General features: G+C 32.2%; 1 protein-coding gene and 1 pseudogene across 1 annotated transcript in view; both read left to right on the top strand.

The window, feature by feature from the left end:
- LOC107506592 (cadherin-10) overlaps positions 1 to 16,254 on the top strand; it is a 130,015-nt gene that overhangs the window by 6,950 nt on the left and 106,811 nt on the right. The gene's annotated exons all lie outside the window — the stretch shown is intronic.
- On the top strand, positions 8,401 to 8,519 carry LOC118607623 (annotated as a pseudogene).

Raw genomic sequence — 16,254 nt, forward strand, 5'->3', positions numbered from 1 at the left:
AGATGTGAAGTTAAAGAAATGGTAGCCATAATCTTAACTTCAGAGCAAAAACATCAATTCACTTCACTTTACTGGTAGGGGCTAGATCAAACCTGTTTCTAGGTAGTCTCAAGATAAAAATATATATATATGGATGAAAAGAGCCTTGTTCTGTCTAGAAACAAGCTAAGATGTTGCCTATAACTCACTGTCTTTAAAATATCCTTATGGAAATTTTCAATTTTTAATAGTGATGTCAAGCTACTACAATGATAATAATAATGGAAAATTCACAATCATTAACTGTCTTTTGATTTTAGGCTATAATAGCTATTTATTCTTTTATATGTATCATGTTTTTCTTTTGCATTTTTCTTTATTAATTTGGATGGGCTCCTCTAATCCAGACAATAACTTGCTCAATTTTTTCTCAGCTTTTAATTAATTTCATTCATTTTGGGAAAAGTTTATATGAACCATTCCATTTGCACCACACCCAGAGATATTAGGGTGAATTCAATACGAATTTTGTGCTTGGGGAAAGGTAGTTCTAATGTGAGATAATCAAAATTAAATATCATGATTTATAATAAAATATTAGTACTAAATTTTAATTTTAATTTTCATAGAATAGTAGTAAATTAGATTAGCAGAATATCATTGGGCAGTCACCTAATTTCTCCATACAATGATGTCTTCAGTTTTAATTTTCTATTATGTAAACTACTGAAGGGACGTCACAGTGTCTTGTTTCATTTATTCATTCATTCTTTCATTCCTCTGTTCACATGCATTCTTTAAGGCCTACCATAAGCCAGACAGCCTGCAAGCATCCAGAGATAACACACATGGAGAAAGAAAACAAAACAAAACAAAACCTCTGCTACAGTGAAGCCTAATAAATAATCACATGACTTGTTATTATATTCCTGTTTTGATAAATGTAAGAAGGATAAGTAATAGGTACTTTTGGAATAATAATATGGGGCACTAATTTCACCTTTTTTTAAAAGTTGTATTATTATATTCAAAGCCCCATGACATCATTCAAGAAAATATCAGAATAAGTTAGCAGATTAGTTCAAGATACAGATTCATTCATGAACTCCTGTAAGTTAATTCTGCCCAGGTGGAAGCAGCCATCTTGGTTGGTGATCTGTGTCACACTTCACATTTGCAACAGCCAATTGTCATCTTACAGCAAGGGCTCAAATTTGAGATGAATATTCCCTTCCAGACAAGAAACCTAAACAAAAGTGTATTTCTGTGGACCAAGTGGACCCTCAAATCCTATTGTTAAAAATTGTTTTGACTGAAAGCTTCCACATTCCCACAAGCAATTAAAATACTCATACCTCAGAAGCCATTCAATTTCAAATTTGGTCACTCTGTGAAAAAGTTTTTCCCATATGATATTCTATTTTAGTGAGGATACCTACTGAGAGTTATGTTTAACAGGGAAACTACACAGCGATAAGTCTGCATGTCCAAAACACTGAGATTGCCTTTCTTATTATAATGGCAGGATTGGTAAGATTGTCTTAGAATTTCTTTGACAGACAAAAGCATGGACCATGGTACCAAGCTGTTCGAGTTTAAATCCTGTGTCACATACCATATATTCAGTATTAAATATGTTTCATATTTAACATTTTTAGTTTTTCATCTGTAAAATGGGTTAACAATTGTACTTACATATAGTGCAATTTTTATAATTAAAAGAAACAATAATCGTAAAGAGCTAATAATGCCTTTCACAGAATAGGTGTTCTAGTGCTACATGTTATTATTATTGTTACCTATTATTTTATTGGTATTATTATAACTATATGTAAATTCATGTGACCTATGCCTTTTCATTAATATTGAGTGTGTGAGTGTTTTTAACCATAGCATATGATATGACTTTGGCTACCACTTTAAAATTTTTGAAAATTTAACTTGTATCATGTAATAATAATTTCATGCTTGAGTTGAAATGAGAAATCCTTGTTGTTTTAAGTCTGTCACTAATTCTACTACTAACATCATCAATTTGCCATTCCAAAATTTTTTTTTTTTTTTTTACTTTGTGAAAATGGGAGTTGGGACCATATAATTTCCAAGGACACAGTCAGTTTGTCTATTGTTATCATTAGAATGAGCTTATACAATCTATGATTGTAACTGGAAAGGGCCTAATATATAACTATAATGAATATATCCATTCCCTAATGTTTGTGAAAATGTCGGTTGCATTAAGAGAGAATGGAACCTGAAAACTTAAATGACATTCTCAGACTCTCATTGAGTAATTGCATGAGCTAGGGAATTAATAGATATGAATTTTGAAAATGACATGAAGGACCCAAAAAGGAGACAAGAGGAGAGTGAAAGCACTAGAAAGGCGGAAACTAACTGTTTTGAGTTTCATAAACCACATAAACTCACTCAGGTGAAACATGAACCATTCTGAATATACTGCAGTAATGGTTCCTTTCACAGATTCTCCTTCTTGAGGTCAGAGTAATGAGAATTAGAACAAGAATGATGAACAGAGGCAGTACATTACAGAAATAATCCCATTAAAGTTCGAGTACCTATAAATCTCAGGAATAATTCTGAAGTCTGTATTACAAGCTGAAAGGTCAGTGGGCTACCACTTTCTTTGACTAGGTCCCGGAAACCGTCTGATGAAGACATATAACCTGCTGCAAAATGTGAAAATTTGAACAGGTTTTATTTAGATAATTCATTCTTTTCATTCTTCACATTCAAGGAGGTAGGAAGATCAATTTAAAATTACAGTTTCTGTTTTTTTTTTTCTTTTGTTTTGTGGCTCTACTTATATGGTAATTAAAAATAGTATTGGGAATGAATTCTGTGAATTCTATAAACAAACCAAACATTAAGGTCATAAAATATGCATTGCTGTGAGTTCATAAATACTTTTCTTTTAAAAACTTTATTGCTAGAATTTAGACTGACTTTTCTTTCAGTTTTATTTATAATTCAGGACTAGTATTTATTTTAGAAGCTCACATATATAAAGAATGAATATACCTTGCACTTTATCCTATCTGCCCATATGTATAGGTGAGGCGAGCCATAATAAAAGAGCACTAAACCTAGCCAACAGGTATAATTTTGTGAACGTAGTAATGGCAACTCTTATTCTTATTATAACTATATAGTTACATTTATTATATAGTTAATTAGTTATTATTTATTTTATCAAAGTAAGAGTCTATATCATTTTTATTAAATACTATAATCATTTAATAACATTCATTTTGTTTTCATGCTTTCACATAATATTTGGTTAAATGATTTATGGCTGATTGAGATGGTATTTTAAAATATTCTATTAATATTTAATACTTTAATTTCTTTTCTAAAAGTAGAATTAGGCTTTCCAAGATCTAAAAATAAGACATACTTTGTCTTTTGTTTTAAAATTCTTTAATTATACTAGAGAAAAAGTTTATTAACTTGCAAATATTTTCTTATCATTTAGTTGGAAATCAAGTAAAAATAAAATTGTAAAAAATAGATAAATTAATTTTGAAAAACCTAAACAAAATAAGTGTTGAATAATTAATTATGCAGACTAATTATTTCCTTTCAAAATCCCTCAAATTCTTCAAGGTAGTTGACCATTTACTGTGTTGTTTTGAATGTCTGCATTTTAAAATAATGTAAATTGTACTTCAAAACTTAATCAGAATGTCGAAATGAGTTTATATTTTTGAAGTATGTTCCCATTTGTAGGTAAATTGCTGCTAATATTTCTGGTAAAATTCTATTAAGTTGTCAAGAGGTAAAGCAGCATATATAGGTGTTTGGAGCCACCTTGTGGTTGTATCATAGAATATTAGGGATTGCTCCGCAGCTCCAGATTCTTTTCCAAGTGGACATTGCACTTGGAAGGGTTCACACAAATGTGAAGTTATGTTAAAGGCTATAAAATAGCATTAAGAATAGATTACATTTAGATTGATTCAATTTATTTTTTACGTGTTGACACGAATTAAAAAATGTTGTTTTGCAAAAATCTAAGCAAAATATTTTAAACACTTTTGGACAAGATATAATTTTTAAACTAAAAAAAATATTTTTACTGTGCAGCTGCAAATCAACTCTAATGACTCCTTAAATGTTTAACTTTCTCTAAGCAAAATGCCTTTCAGCATCCTCTTGTATGCAGGGAAAAAAAACCCGGGTCTGCATAGTTTTTATTTTTGCATTTTGGTAAATTTAAATGTAAATATAGAGCCTGCTAAAACAGCAAAGAACAGCAACCCCTGGTCATTAAATGTGTTTGTCAGTGAGCTCTTTGGGAGTCAGAAAGACAAATTTGTTCGCTTTAATTTTTCCATAAATACTAGAATAATATAATTCACTTTGTATAACAGACATAGTCACCAAACATCAGACCTCTTTTACTAGGTTTTTTGTAACCTAACAGCACACTCACAGGAGAGCAGAACCCGTACTTACTGCTTCTCTTGTAGTTTTACAAGGAAGTAACTGCACTTCAAAACAAAACAATACAATTATTTCTTGGGAACCAGAAAAAACTACTTTCAGATTTTAAAATCTGGAACAGTTATTGATTGCTTATGTGAGCTTACTTCTCATTGCTTATCATTTGAAGGTAATAATAAAGAAATTTTAATCAGATTGCATTTTTTTTTTTTTTTGTACATTGCCAAAAACAAAAGATGAGCAAAAGAATTTTCTCTTAAGGTATTTACAACTATGTCTATTTGTTTATTTATCTGGACATTTTTATGTTACCATCTTAAAGTATGACCATTTATCATTATCATCATTACCATTATCATCATCATCAAAAATTGGGTAAGACTTCATTTCCAAGGTTGGACATGGGCTCACTTAGTCACACTGACAGACCACACAACGTGAACAGCTCCTGAACTGCCTCTCTTTGGGCACTAGGATGATTAACTTTAATTAAGAAAATACTTCTCAATGGGAACTGAAGACAAATTTATAAAATTACAGAAAATCTTATGACAACATTATGTGTTAAAGCCATAAGTTGTTCATCTTTATAAAGTGAATCATTTTCTCTGTTTCAAACATGCCAGGCTATCTTTTAATATAAAACAAGTGGCCAGAGCATGTCATTTCTCATGCACAGCCCAATAGTCTGACTGAAAACAAAGATTACTTTGCTTCCCATTAAACCATGTTCCCTCTATCAACAAAAGTGCTTCTATTCTAAGAGATATTACTATTGATTTGCTTTTATTCTCAAAAGACTGCTAGTATTTTTTTCTGTGCTGCATACGGTTTATTATTTTGAATAAATATATAAAATATTTATTTCAACTCCAAAAGGGAACCAGAAATTGAAATGGAATATTTAAGAGTTTAGAAATGTTTAAAATATAGATGAAACCGTCTGATGATGTAATATTCACATTTAATGCTATTGCTTAGGGCACAGGTTTTTTTTTTTTTTTTTTTGCTAATGAATAGTAAATGTGTAATCATAAATGTAGAAAGAAACATGAAACTACTTTCCCTGGTGAGTAAAAACCAAGAGACAACTGAAGATACTTTTATCTAGAAAGTTCTAGTTACTTCTCGATTCTAATCTAAAACGTAGCATACCTGTTTACCCAAGACAATTTAGCCTCAAGTGATAAGGGAGATTTTCATCATTAGCCATCATCCTGAAAACATTTTTAAATCTTACTATTTTTTAAAAAGACCCAGGGCTAAAAATGCATTGTCTATAAATATTAGTAACTCTTTTCCCTTCAAATATGATTATTTGACAAATTCTTTCAATTCTAACTCTATAAAAACTATAAAATTGTTCTTTGATTCCAATTTAATACTATGGAAGAGATTCAAATGATGTATTTCCTTTCTAGTTCAACCATATTTTAATATTCTTAATATATATTATGGAATTTACTAGGAACTTGGAAAACAGTTATGGTCTTTTCCTCAAAGAGATGAAAATACAGTAGGAAAAAGCAACATTTAAAGCAAAAATACATTTTAAATCACTTAAATCATTTTAATCACTTAAATCACTTTGCTTATAGGATGAGTGAAGTTTTAGGGGAATGTAGATGAGGAACATGACAATTTAATCCTAGGGAAGATGAAGAGGGACTTGAAAAGTGAGTTTATTTCATAGGTTATTAAAAGGTAAAACTAATAAAATGAGTTTGGCTCTGCAAATCCAAAGACCTCCTAGCTCACCTTCTCCCTTTCTCCTCTAAACTTTCCTACAATGCATTTTTCTTAATTCATTTTTTGTATAATTATTCATTCAATAATTATTGATTCTCCATATGAAGAGAGTGGTATGTTAGGCACCAGGATGTGATGGGAAATAAGTCATATTCAAGTTTCCTAATCTCTAATGCCTCATGTTTTCAAGGAGATGATCAAAACAAATTATAGTAAAGTCTGATCATTGTAAGGAAGAATATAAACTTAGGCTACTAAGAGATTAAAGATAAGGGCATATGCCAATGTTAGAATCTAAAACAGCTTCCTTCAGGGATGAGATTAAAGTTAAATCCTTAAAGCTATGACTTTGTTTTATTCACTAGCTCAAAAATTTCACTGTACAAATCTGCTTTGAGAGATACTACTACATAATGGTAAATTATTGTCACTCCCAAGTTGGGCAGGTCTTTTACCTTGGTCACCGAGAAGCTTGGAAGTTTTGGCCAAGGCATTTGATCTAGCTAAACCTCAGTTTCCTTGTCTGGAAGATGGTATAACGATGTGGCTACTTCTTAAAACTAAGGATTAAACGAAGCTATACTTAAAAAAACAACTGCTTTAAGGTATTTTTTTTTTCTTATATGTGCCCTATATATGATTAGTTTCTTAAAACCAATGTCACTTTGATTTTTATCTCCAACCCCAAAACTTAACTCAGTAACTCTCAGTAGCAAATATGTAAAGAAATTCATACATCAGATAAGTAGAACACGCGCACACACACACACACACACGTATGTATTATGGTTTACATTTCACAGATAAAAATGCTACACAGAGTAATTGAGAGATTAAATAACTCATTAAAAAGTGTTTTCCTTTTCACTGGACAATGTTCTTTAACTTTTCTTTAATCCAAACCAGTTTTCTTTTTTAGAGGTACAAACTGTAAAGTGTTTTTTTTCCTTGATCTGATTGATTGGTTGTCTTATTCATTTAATATGTGCAACTGGCCCCACCCTAGACCTACTGCATGAGAATTTTTGGAGTTATGGTATGGCTATATATTTTTTTAAATTCTTGCTGGGTGACTTGAATGTACACACCAGATAAATAACTGTAACTAGAAAATACTGTGATGTTTTTATGGCTGAGCTCATAAACTGATTCTAAAATCAATTTTAAATGGGAAAGAGATACATTAAAAATAACAAGTATTTATTCTTGAGAGTAGGAACATTGAAGGGGACATTACTCATTGTGAAATACACAAATTTTTATCTGATTCTTTTTTAATTGACTCTTGATTTATAGTAATTTATTGTTTTAAGCATATATTATGTACAGTGCTTTGATATACACTAAGATGAATATATAATAGAAAAGCTAAAAGATATTTTATGATACCAAGAAACAAAATAGTACAAGCAGTACTTAGTGGTATACGATTAGGTGTTAAAACGTCTCTAAACCAATAAATACTAGGAATTATCAATGGAAGTCAGAAAACTGAAGTAATAGGGCTCATAAAATTGTTACTTGACCTTGGCTTGGAGAATGTACAAAATGTATGTAAGGGCAGGCATTCCGAATTTGTATCACTATGAGCAAAGATTGGATGTACGTTGAGTTTTGGTTGGTCACTATGAAACCAAGTTAGGTTTATGCTGAGAAAACTATATTTACGAAGAAACTTGAAGACATGATTAAAAAGTTTTTAAAAGAGGTACTATTCTGAAATTTATCTAAGAAGGTATTAACTTTACCCTAAACTCAATGGGACAAATAAGCTTAAAAAAATCAATCATTATTCTTGGCAGTTTATATGCCTCAAATTGTGGTGTTAATATAAATCCGAATGCCTCAAGTCAACTGAAAGCTATTGATTCCCCCAAAATAAGCCAACTTGAGATTGCCAATGGAATTATGGTGATCAATGTGTCAGATTCTGCCCATTCTTCATCCCTAGCCATTTTCTCTTGTATACTCTCAAACATATATGCCTTGAGTTTCCATTTAATGTCTGATTTTCCTCACTCTGTTTACAGTTCCTCATGACCTGAGTGCTGTCTAGCATCTTCTCAAACTGATGGAAATGTAATTTTCTCTAGTTTCTGTTTGCTGATGAGTTTTGGTGTTCCACAGATATTAAGACTGCCGATGGTTACACTAATAAATTAGCATCTTTGATGTGTCAAGTGGTTATGTTTAAGTTCTACTCCAGTCTATGGCCATGCCACCCTGAATGTGCCCAATCCTGTCTGATCTCAGAAGTTAAGCAGGATCGGGCCTAGTTAGTACTTGGATGAGAGACCACCTAGGAAGACCAGATGCTGTAGGCACAAAACAAACAAACAAACAAATAAATAAATTGATTGATTGATTGATTAAAATAAGGAATTGTAAGCTGACAAGGTCCTTGCAATCTGAGGTCAACCAACGGTTGCCTCGCCTATAAATTCTACTTCAGTTTAGGCTCATTTGTTTGACCAGTGGTTATTTATTTTAAAGTTTGTTTTGAAAATTACTTGTCCTTAGTCTCGTAGAAAATTCTTGGCAAAATGCAAAGTAGAAATTTAGTCGTAAAACTCCTATCCTGGTGTTATTACTGCTATGCTATAAGAGCAGTCAAAGTTTTACTCACTGAAAAGTGAAAACTCAAACAGTATCAAATTCACGAGTTTATTTTTTTATAATCAACTGAGATAATACATGTAATGTACTGGTATTGTATAGTATACAGTACATATTCTTAATATAATAGTTGAAGCTGTCATTGTGATTATTTGTAGATGTTTTGTTATTTAAATATTTTAAAGCAAATAATTAAATATTGATAATACCAATAATAAAGACAACTTATTTATTGAGAACTTTCTAAGTGCTAGTCACTATACAGAGTGATTAACTGCTAGTATTTCTTTTAATTATTATGTTCAAGGAGATGAGTAGTATTATTGTCTTCATTTTACAAATGAGAGGACTGAAGCACAAAGAGGTTAGTTAACTTTCACAAGTCACAAAGGTAGAACATAAAAGAGCCAGAATGCAAACTCTGAAAACATGGTACCTGCCCTCTAGTCTTAACTTATAACTCATGAGTACTCAATAACTGTCGAATGAATAAATTTCCTATAGTCAAGGAAGCATATAATCTATTTTTTCTACCCTTATTTTACTTTTTATAAAATTTCTCTTTATTATTGACTTGATTTTATTGTTTTTTTGTTTTTTTTGTTTGTGTTTGTTTTAGTGAGAGAAAATTGGCCTAAACGTAAGTAGGGTTTACTTTTACCTGAAAGTAAAACAGTGCCGTATTTTAAGTACAGTTTTATTAATATGTACAATTGAGTTGTCTAAATTTATGAATGATAAGGAAAAGATTTTCATTTTAGGTTGGAAAAGTCACTAAAACAACTAACTTACAAAGTTGTCATAAATTTCTTAGTGGGCTTCATGTCATTCTCTTAACATTATATAGTTGTTTATTATTTTTCAGTGCTCCTAGTTGAGAAGATAAAGCATATAATGATATTTTCTAAAGTTCATAAAATACTTTTGAAGTATACGTAAGAAAATAGTCACAGTGGTTACCTCTGGTTACAGAGGTAAGGGGGTCACATGTTTACAGTTAGAGAATCTTTTTTATTGAACAAAAATAATTCTGTTAGAAAGTATTGTCATAAATGTGGATTAATTTTTCAAAAAACTTTTTAATTAAAAATAGCTTGTTAATCATTATAAATTAACCCCCTCATATGTCAAGTACATGTACATATGAACACACTATTCACTGAGTTTTAATAAACTAAACCATTACCAGGAGGCTATTCAATAACATTTCTTCCCCATGTGGCTTCAACCATAAGAGGTTTTTATATTTTTCCAAAAATTGACTAACAGAAAACCTTGTTGAGGTTATGACATAACCTTGTTGGTGTTTCTCATAGCTTATTCAGGTTAAAACCGAGTTTTCAAACAATAACATGAATATATTTAATGTAATCATATATTTAAGGAGAATAGCTGTCTCATAACAAATTACTTAGCTTATTTCAGAACTCATTTTTGCACTGCGATTATTGAAAAAAATAACAGAGGTGGAAATATTATATATCTGAATTATATGAATTATTTGAAATTTTGACACACAGAGAAAAGTGAACCAAGAGTTTACTTTGCTCTGTATTTATCTAAAGTATTTCCATTTTAATTGTCAGTGTGATGGTCATCTTCATCAACCACTTAGTTTTTGTGAAACAAAAGAATCTGTTATATACAATTAGTATTAATTTAAATGCTATTAATTTTATAATTTTGTTTGTAGTTATTACTTTTTGTGTTGTATTAAAAGCACAAATGTTTATCATTTTACAAAAAAGTGTATACAAGATCTAATGTTTATATGTGTTTCAGTAACATTATTCTGTAAGTAATCCATACCAGTGTAGCAGCAAATGTGAAATAATAACACAATTCAACATAAAAGCCCATGATGAATCTAAAATGATCTCTCTATATTTAGTAAAAATGTTGCAAATTGTACTTACTAAGTGAGAATAATAGATAATGATGATATTTTGCAGCTAATGTTAACATTTTAAAATGTGATGGACCTCATGATATAAGAAAACTATAGATCTCTAACACCAAGAGACTAAGGTACTTCAAAATAAAGCTATTCGTGTACCACTATCTAGAGTGCATATCTGGTAGAGAAATAGCCTTGGTATGTTTTCATGTTTGTGAATTGTGTTTGTGTGTGTTGTGTTTGTGTGTGTGTATGTGTGTGTTTGTGTATTTTCCAGAATCAGACAGAATGCAGTTAAATGTAGAGATTTTATGCCAACACTTGAAGAGAATGCACCCTCAGAGAGAGTTCAGTGTATCTAATCACACTTTCATAATGATCATTTGGAAATTTGACCTTGGTTACAGGAGATTTGTTCATTCAACAGTTGTTGAGTACTTTATGTGTTAGAATACTACACCACAGCAGTCCTTGCTACTGAGCCCATATTACTCAGACACCTGGTTCTATAATTTCAGTGTGAAAATGTGTAAGCTTGATCACTTCAAATGTAACTGAAGAGCAAGGGGAGCCCTGTACTTTGACAAAGATGAAAGCAGTATTAATGTTATATTGGGCCACTTCCTTTTAATAGTCTAGAATTGATTTATTGTATGTTTTTTATCTAAACCTTTTATGAACCCATTATATTTTCAGCCTGTGTTACTTCCGTGAGCACTCTACCTAATAAATAAAGTAGTATGGCACTTCCCATTATTTATCCTAAATTTATCTCTCTTAAACTTCAAAGGGTGCCCTTAGACCTAGAATAATTGAAGTTTGTGGATAGCTTGCTTGGCTTTCATACTGTTCACCTTCTTCATGATTTAATAGATGTCAGACTTTTCAGATTGAAGATTCTAATCTTTATGGTCTTCCAATACAAAGCTTCTCCATTTCTTTAATGGTAGTTTAGTTGTTTTTATATATTTGAGGTAATGCAGACTGCATTGTGTAAGAACATTGAGACTTGTGGTTCATAAAAATTCATGATAAAGTTAGCATTTTAGTCTGGCGCTTTTCACCAATCAAGGGATACTTAATGCATGCCCGATATCTCTTGAGTTCATTTTGCTTTCATCAAAAATTGGGCATTTAGAAGGGTTGGTTTTTATGTTCATGAGAATCTGGAATCTCAGAAATGAAATTACAAAATGATTAGTTTATAAAAGAAAAAATATTTTTGATGTGGATGGTGAGATAAAGAATATAATGAAATAATTTAGAGTAAACCTTTGTGTGGTAATTAATATGGAAATAGCCAGTTTTATATACTAACATAGGAACATTCTCAATACCTAGTCTTTTGTCATCTTATTATAGCTTTCTTTACATTTCTCAGAGATAATTATGTTTTCCTCTCTCTTTGTTTATGTTGTTTACCCACAATTTGATTAAACAAAGTTCACCAATATTTGGTATGTTTTTAAAGATTTATTTAAATGTTGATTGAGGCAATGGGGAAAATTCTATATATAAAATAGACTAAACTCTAGTACCTCATGGAATATTCATTCTAGAGTGGGGATCACAATAAAAATCTTAACAAAATTTTTCATGTAGCTGATCATAATAAGTGCTATGCAGGGAACAAAGCAGAGACGGGCCTGTTATTGGTCTGAAGATTGTTCACTTCTCAACAGGAGGCTGCTTTTTGCTGGGTGGGTTTTTGTCCCCTACTTTACTTTAAAGCACCTAGTGAGCTCTCAAAAACAAACAAATAAACAAACAAAAAACTGTTGCCACATATCTTGTTTTTCCTTCAACCTGCTGTTATGCTTTGATAGTGGAGAAATGTTACAGAAATGTATTTCTTAGGGAAAGTAGAGAACTTTCATTTCTCTCTAGATAAGGTGCAGTTCACAAAATCCAAAAAACTAGTTTTGAGTGATACATTTTTCATTTTCGTCACTGATATAGTTGACAGTTATGTGAAGAAAAAAAAAAAAAAGAAACACATGCCATGAAACAAATCCCTAAAAACATGTGTGTGGTTATGTAAAAGTACAGCTCATCCTGCGATGACATTTGGAAGTCAGCATCACTTTCTGCTTGCTTTGTTTCTGAGAGCTTTCCTTTTCTGCAGGGTAGGAGATACTATGACCAGAGGATTGTTTCATTTCACAAATTTTTGTTCAGATGATGCTTAAACGCTATTGAAAAACTCCTACCCGGTCTACAAACCTGTGTTTGAGGTTTTCTTATTCTCTATTGCTAACTTTGCATCGTTTTTTACTCACGTAGCTTTGAGGTGATTGAAAAGCAGTAATTTCTCCTATTGTTCAAATTCTTTTTAATTTGAAAAAACAAACTCTGCTATAAGAATGCTCATTACAACGGTTCTCTTTTAAAATTTGTTATGGAACTTACACGTTTCGGACTTTCAGTGCACATGTGTTCTGTTGTATATTGTTATTACCTGTTCCCTCACTGAATGTCATATTTTATATGCAATCATCAGACACTTTCATGCTCAAGTGGTCATTAGCTGTGTGCTCTCCAGCTGTTCAAGACTGTTAAATAAAACTAGTACCCTCGCATTGGGAGTGTGCCTGACTGGCTTCCTGCACCTTCATGAACTATTGACTTAGCTCTGGAGGCTTACTCTGATCCAGTAGCTCTATTTCCTAATTCTGTATCTTCTTCCTGTATGACACAAAGAAACGGTGGAACAATACTCATTTCTGGCAGGGGCATACCATTTTTTTTCTTTTCTATACATTTAGCATTATAAGCACAGCACTCTTTGAAGCCACCTCACATTTTCATGCGTCCTAGAAAGTGCCATAACTAAGGTCAGATACGCAAGTCACATAACTTTATTTGGTCTGAGAATTCTCTTTTTGAAATGAAGAATTGAAACAGAGGATTTCTATCTTCTTTTTTTTTTTTTTTTTCAAGTTTTACAAAATGGAATGATTCTAAGTAAAGGTTTTCTTTTAAAAATGTGTGGGTAAAATGTAAACTTTACATTAGGGTCGCCCCTCTCCCCCAACTAACTGCATTTTATTTCTTTGTAATTTAAATACATGAAACAATGTTTGCCACATAAATATTGAGAGCCATCGTACTACCACCATAAGTAAGTGCCTCTTGTGTGCTAGAGTTTTCAAATGCCGGGTTCTGAGGAGGAGTAAGATATAAACTATATCCAAAAGTTCATTTTAGCAGATTTAAAGTGAATCATGATCATCACTGTCAAAATTGACAGGGATTTAGAAGCATGATCCATTCTCTAATTAGAATCAGGAATGGTTTGGCTAAAGAACATCTGATTCTGTACATTCTCATTCATCCTAACACATTTTGAATTCTGCAGCCTACAGAACATATCCTTTAGCATCAACAGAGCTAATAAATCTAATATGGCCGCTGGCTAGGAGAACATCCCTTCTTCCTGAATACCCCAGTATTCTCCCTCCTTGGCCATTCTCATAGCCCACTTATGATGAATATATTCATCATCCATGATGTATATTCTTGCTTACAACATTCAGAAGCTAACAATGTTTGGTTACCAGTTATTCAACGCTTCGGTGAACATATTTTGTCAAAGGTCTTCTGTGACTCATAAGTTTGAGTTTGTGCTGACATTTTCTAGAGTCTTCATCCTGACTGAAGCTTTTGACAGATCTCCTTGTTACCATGCCTGTTCTACCTCAACTTATTCTCAGCCCAAGTAAGTGAGATTTTGTCACTGTTCTAGGCAAACAGCTCACTTGGTGTAAAAGCCAAAGACTTTGCAAGACTCGTCAAGACCTCTCTGTAATCCATTCTGCGTTCCCTCTCTAAACTCATCTTCTTCCACAATCCCAGGACTCGTACCCCTTCAGCCGTCCTGGTTTCTGGAAGATCATATAGAATTCCATCATGCCCCTTCTTCAGGTGGGGTTTTTGCATTTTGATGTCCTTTCTGCATAGAAAGATTTTTCATATACGCATATACACATACATATATATTTACATATATATTTTGTACATGTATTTTTGTGGGGTGTGTGTGTGTGTGTGTGTGTGTGTGTGCGTGTGTGCGCGCGATCTGCCAGACCAGCCTCGCCCTCATTTCATTTGGGTCTTTACTCAAATATGACCCCTTCAGGAAGACATTCCCTGACATCCATCTTTAAAATAGAAATCCTTTAACACTACCTATGCCATTTCCAATTTTTATGTTTACTAAACACGTCTCATATCCGACACACTATATGTTTTACTTATTCCATTTGTTTGTGGTTGGTATCCTCCCAAGGAAATCAAACCTCTTGACGACTGATTTTGTTTGGTTTCTGCTATATTATTTATTTACTATGTTTATTGTTTGAATCCTTCCCATATAAACTCTGTGCTGGTGAAAATAGTATTTGATTTGTTTAACTCCATGTTCTCTCAATTCATATATATTAGTTGGATGCTTAAATAAATCAAGGGATATGGGATTGTAAGGTTTTTAGATGGTGACCAATCCTGGAGATTCCAAGAGGCCTAGATCGCTTCTTTGGTTTTCTTTCTCCCCATTGCTGCTCTGATGCTCCTCAGTATTGTAAGCGAGGGGAGAGAATCCGGAGCTCTCATAGATACTGGAAGGAACAAGAAGCTCCCCTGAATTGGCAGTTCTGACTATCCTTGAGTAGACAGCCGATGAAAGAGGCTCCTTCCTAAATTAAACTGCATCAGAGCTACCGATATTTGCTGCATGCTGGCAGATATATCCCAGTTTCAACCTCAGAATATTTAGTCAAATATTGATAGTTCCAAATGTCTTGTATATTATTCTGGCAGCTAGACCTTGACGGTAAGATGAAACTAAAAAGAATTTTCCATAAACCTTCGAAAGTTGAAACAAACTGTCCAGAACTAGTCAGTCAGCTGAATTGATTGCTGCTTTATAGGATTTGTATATTTTGTCTGTGCCTCTTCTGTCAACATTCTTTATGTCTGATATGAATCCTGACTGGTTCAGGCACCACTTACAAAACCATGGCCATGGAAGGAGAGAAACGGCTTTGCCATAACTGTGGTAATGTATAACTGGCATATTCAGAGCTGATTGCCTAAAGTAGTTCTAAACAATATGTAAAGGTCAGAAAAGTACAAATTTGACAAGTCTATGTCCTGTCCTTGCCACTCACCTAGAATAATAGTTAGATTTACATGATTTTAAATCAATTGCAGTGTTAATGTGCTTCATCATTTTTAAAAACCTTCCTTTATTCAAAGGTTAGAGTTTTAAGAAGAAAAAGCTCACAATCATGTTTTTTATTTATGGCTTATGCAAAGGCTTTCTCTTATCTTAATTGATTTATAATTTAGGCCTGTTCATTTTAGACAAAACAGAAGCTTTGCTTTTCAATACTATTCTCGTATTTGGAGGCCCAATTATTGAGGAAAATGATTTGCATCTTAAAAACAATATGGGATCTTCTTTTATTGTACATAATTTTGTCAGAATGTAGTAGGCACAGACAATTAACTTGCATTTTAAGTTGTCTGATAAAAGAACAACGGGA

Source organism: Rousettus aegyptiacus, unplaced genomic scaffold (assembly GCF_014176215.1).
Source record: "Rousettus aegyptiacus isolate mRouAeg1 unplaced genomic scaffold, mRouAeg1.p scaffold_m13_p_8, whole genome shotgun sequence".
Taxonomy (NCBI): Eukaryota; Metazoa; Chordata; class Mammalia; order Chiroptera; family Pteropodidae; genus Rousettus; species Rousettus aegyptiacus.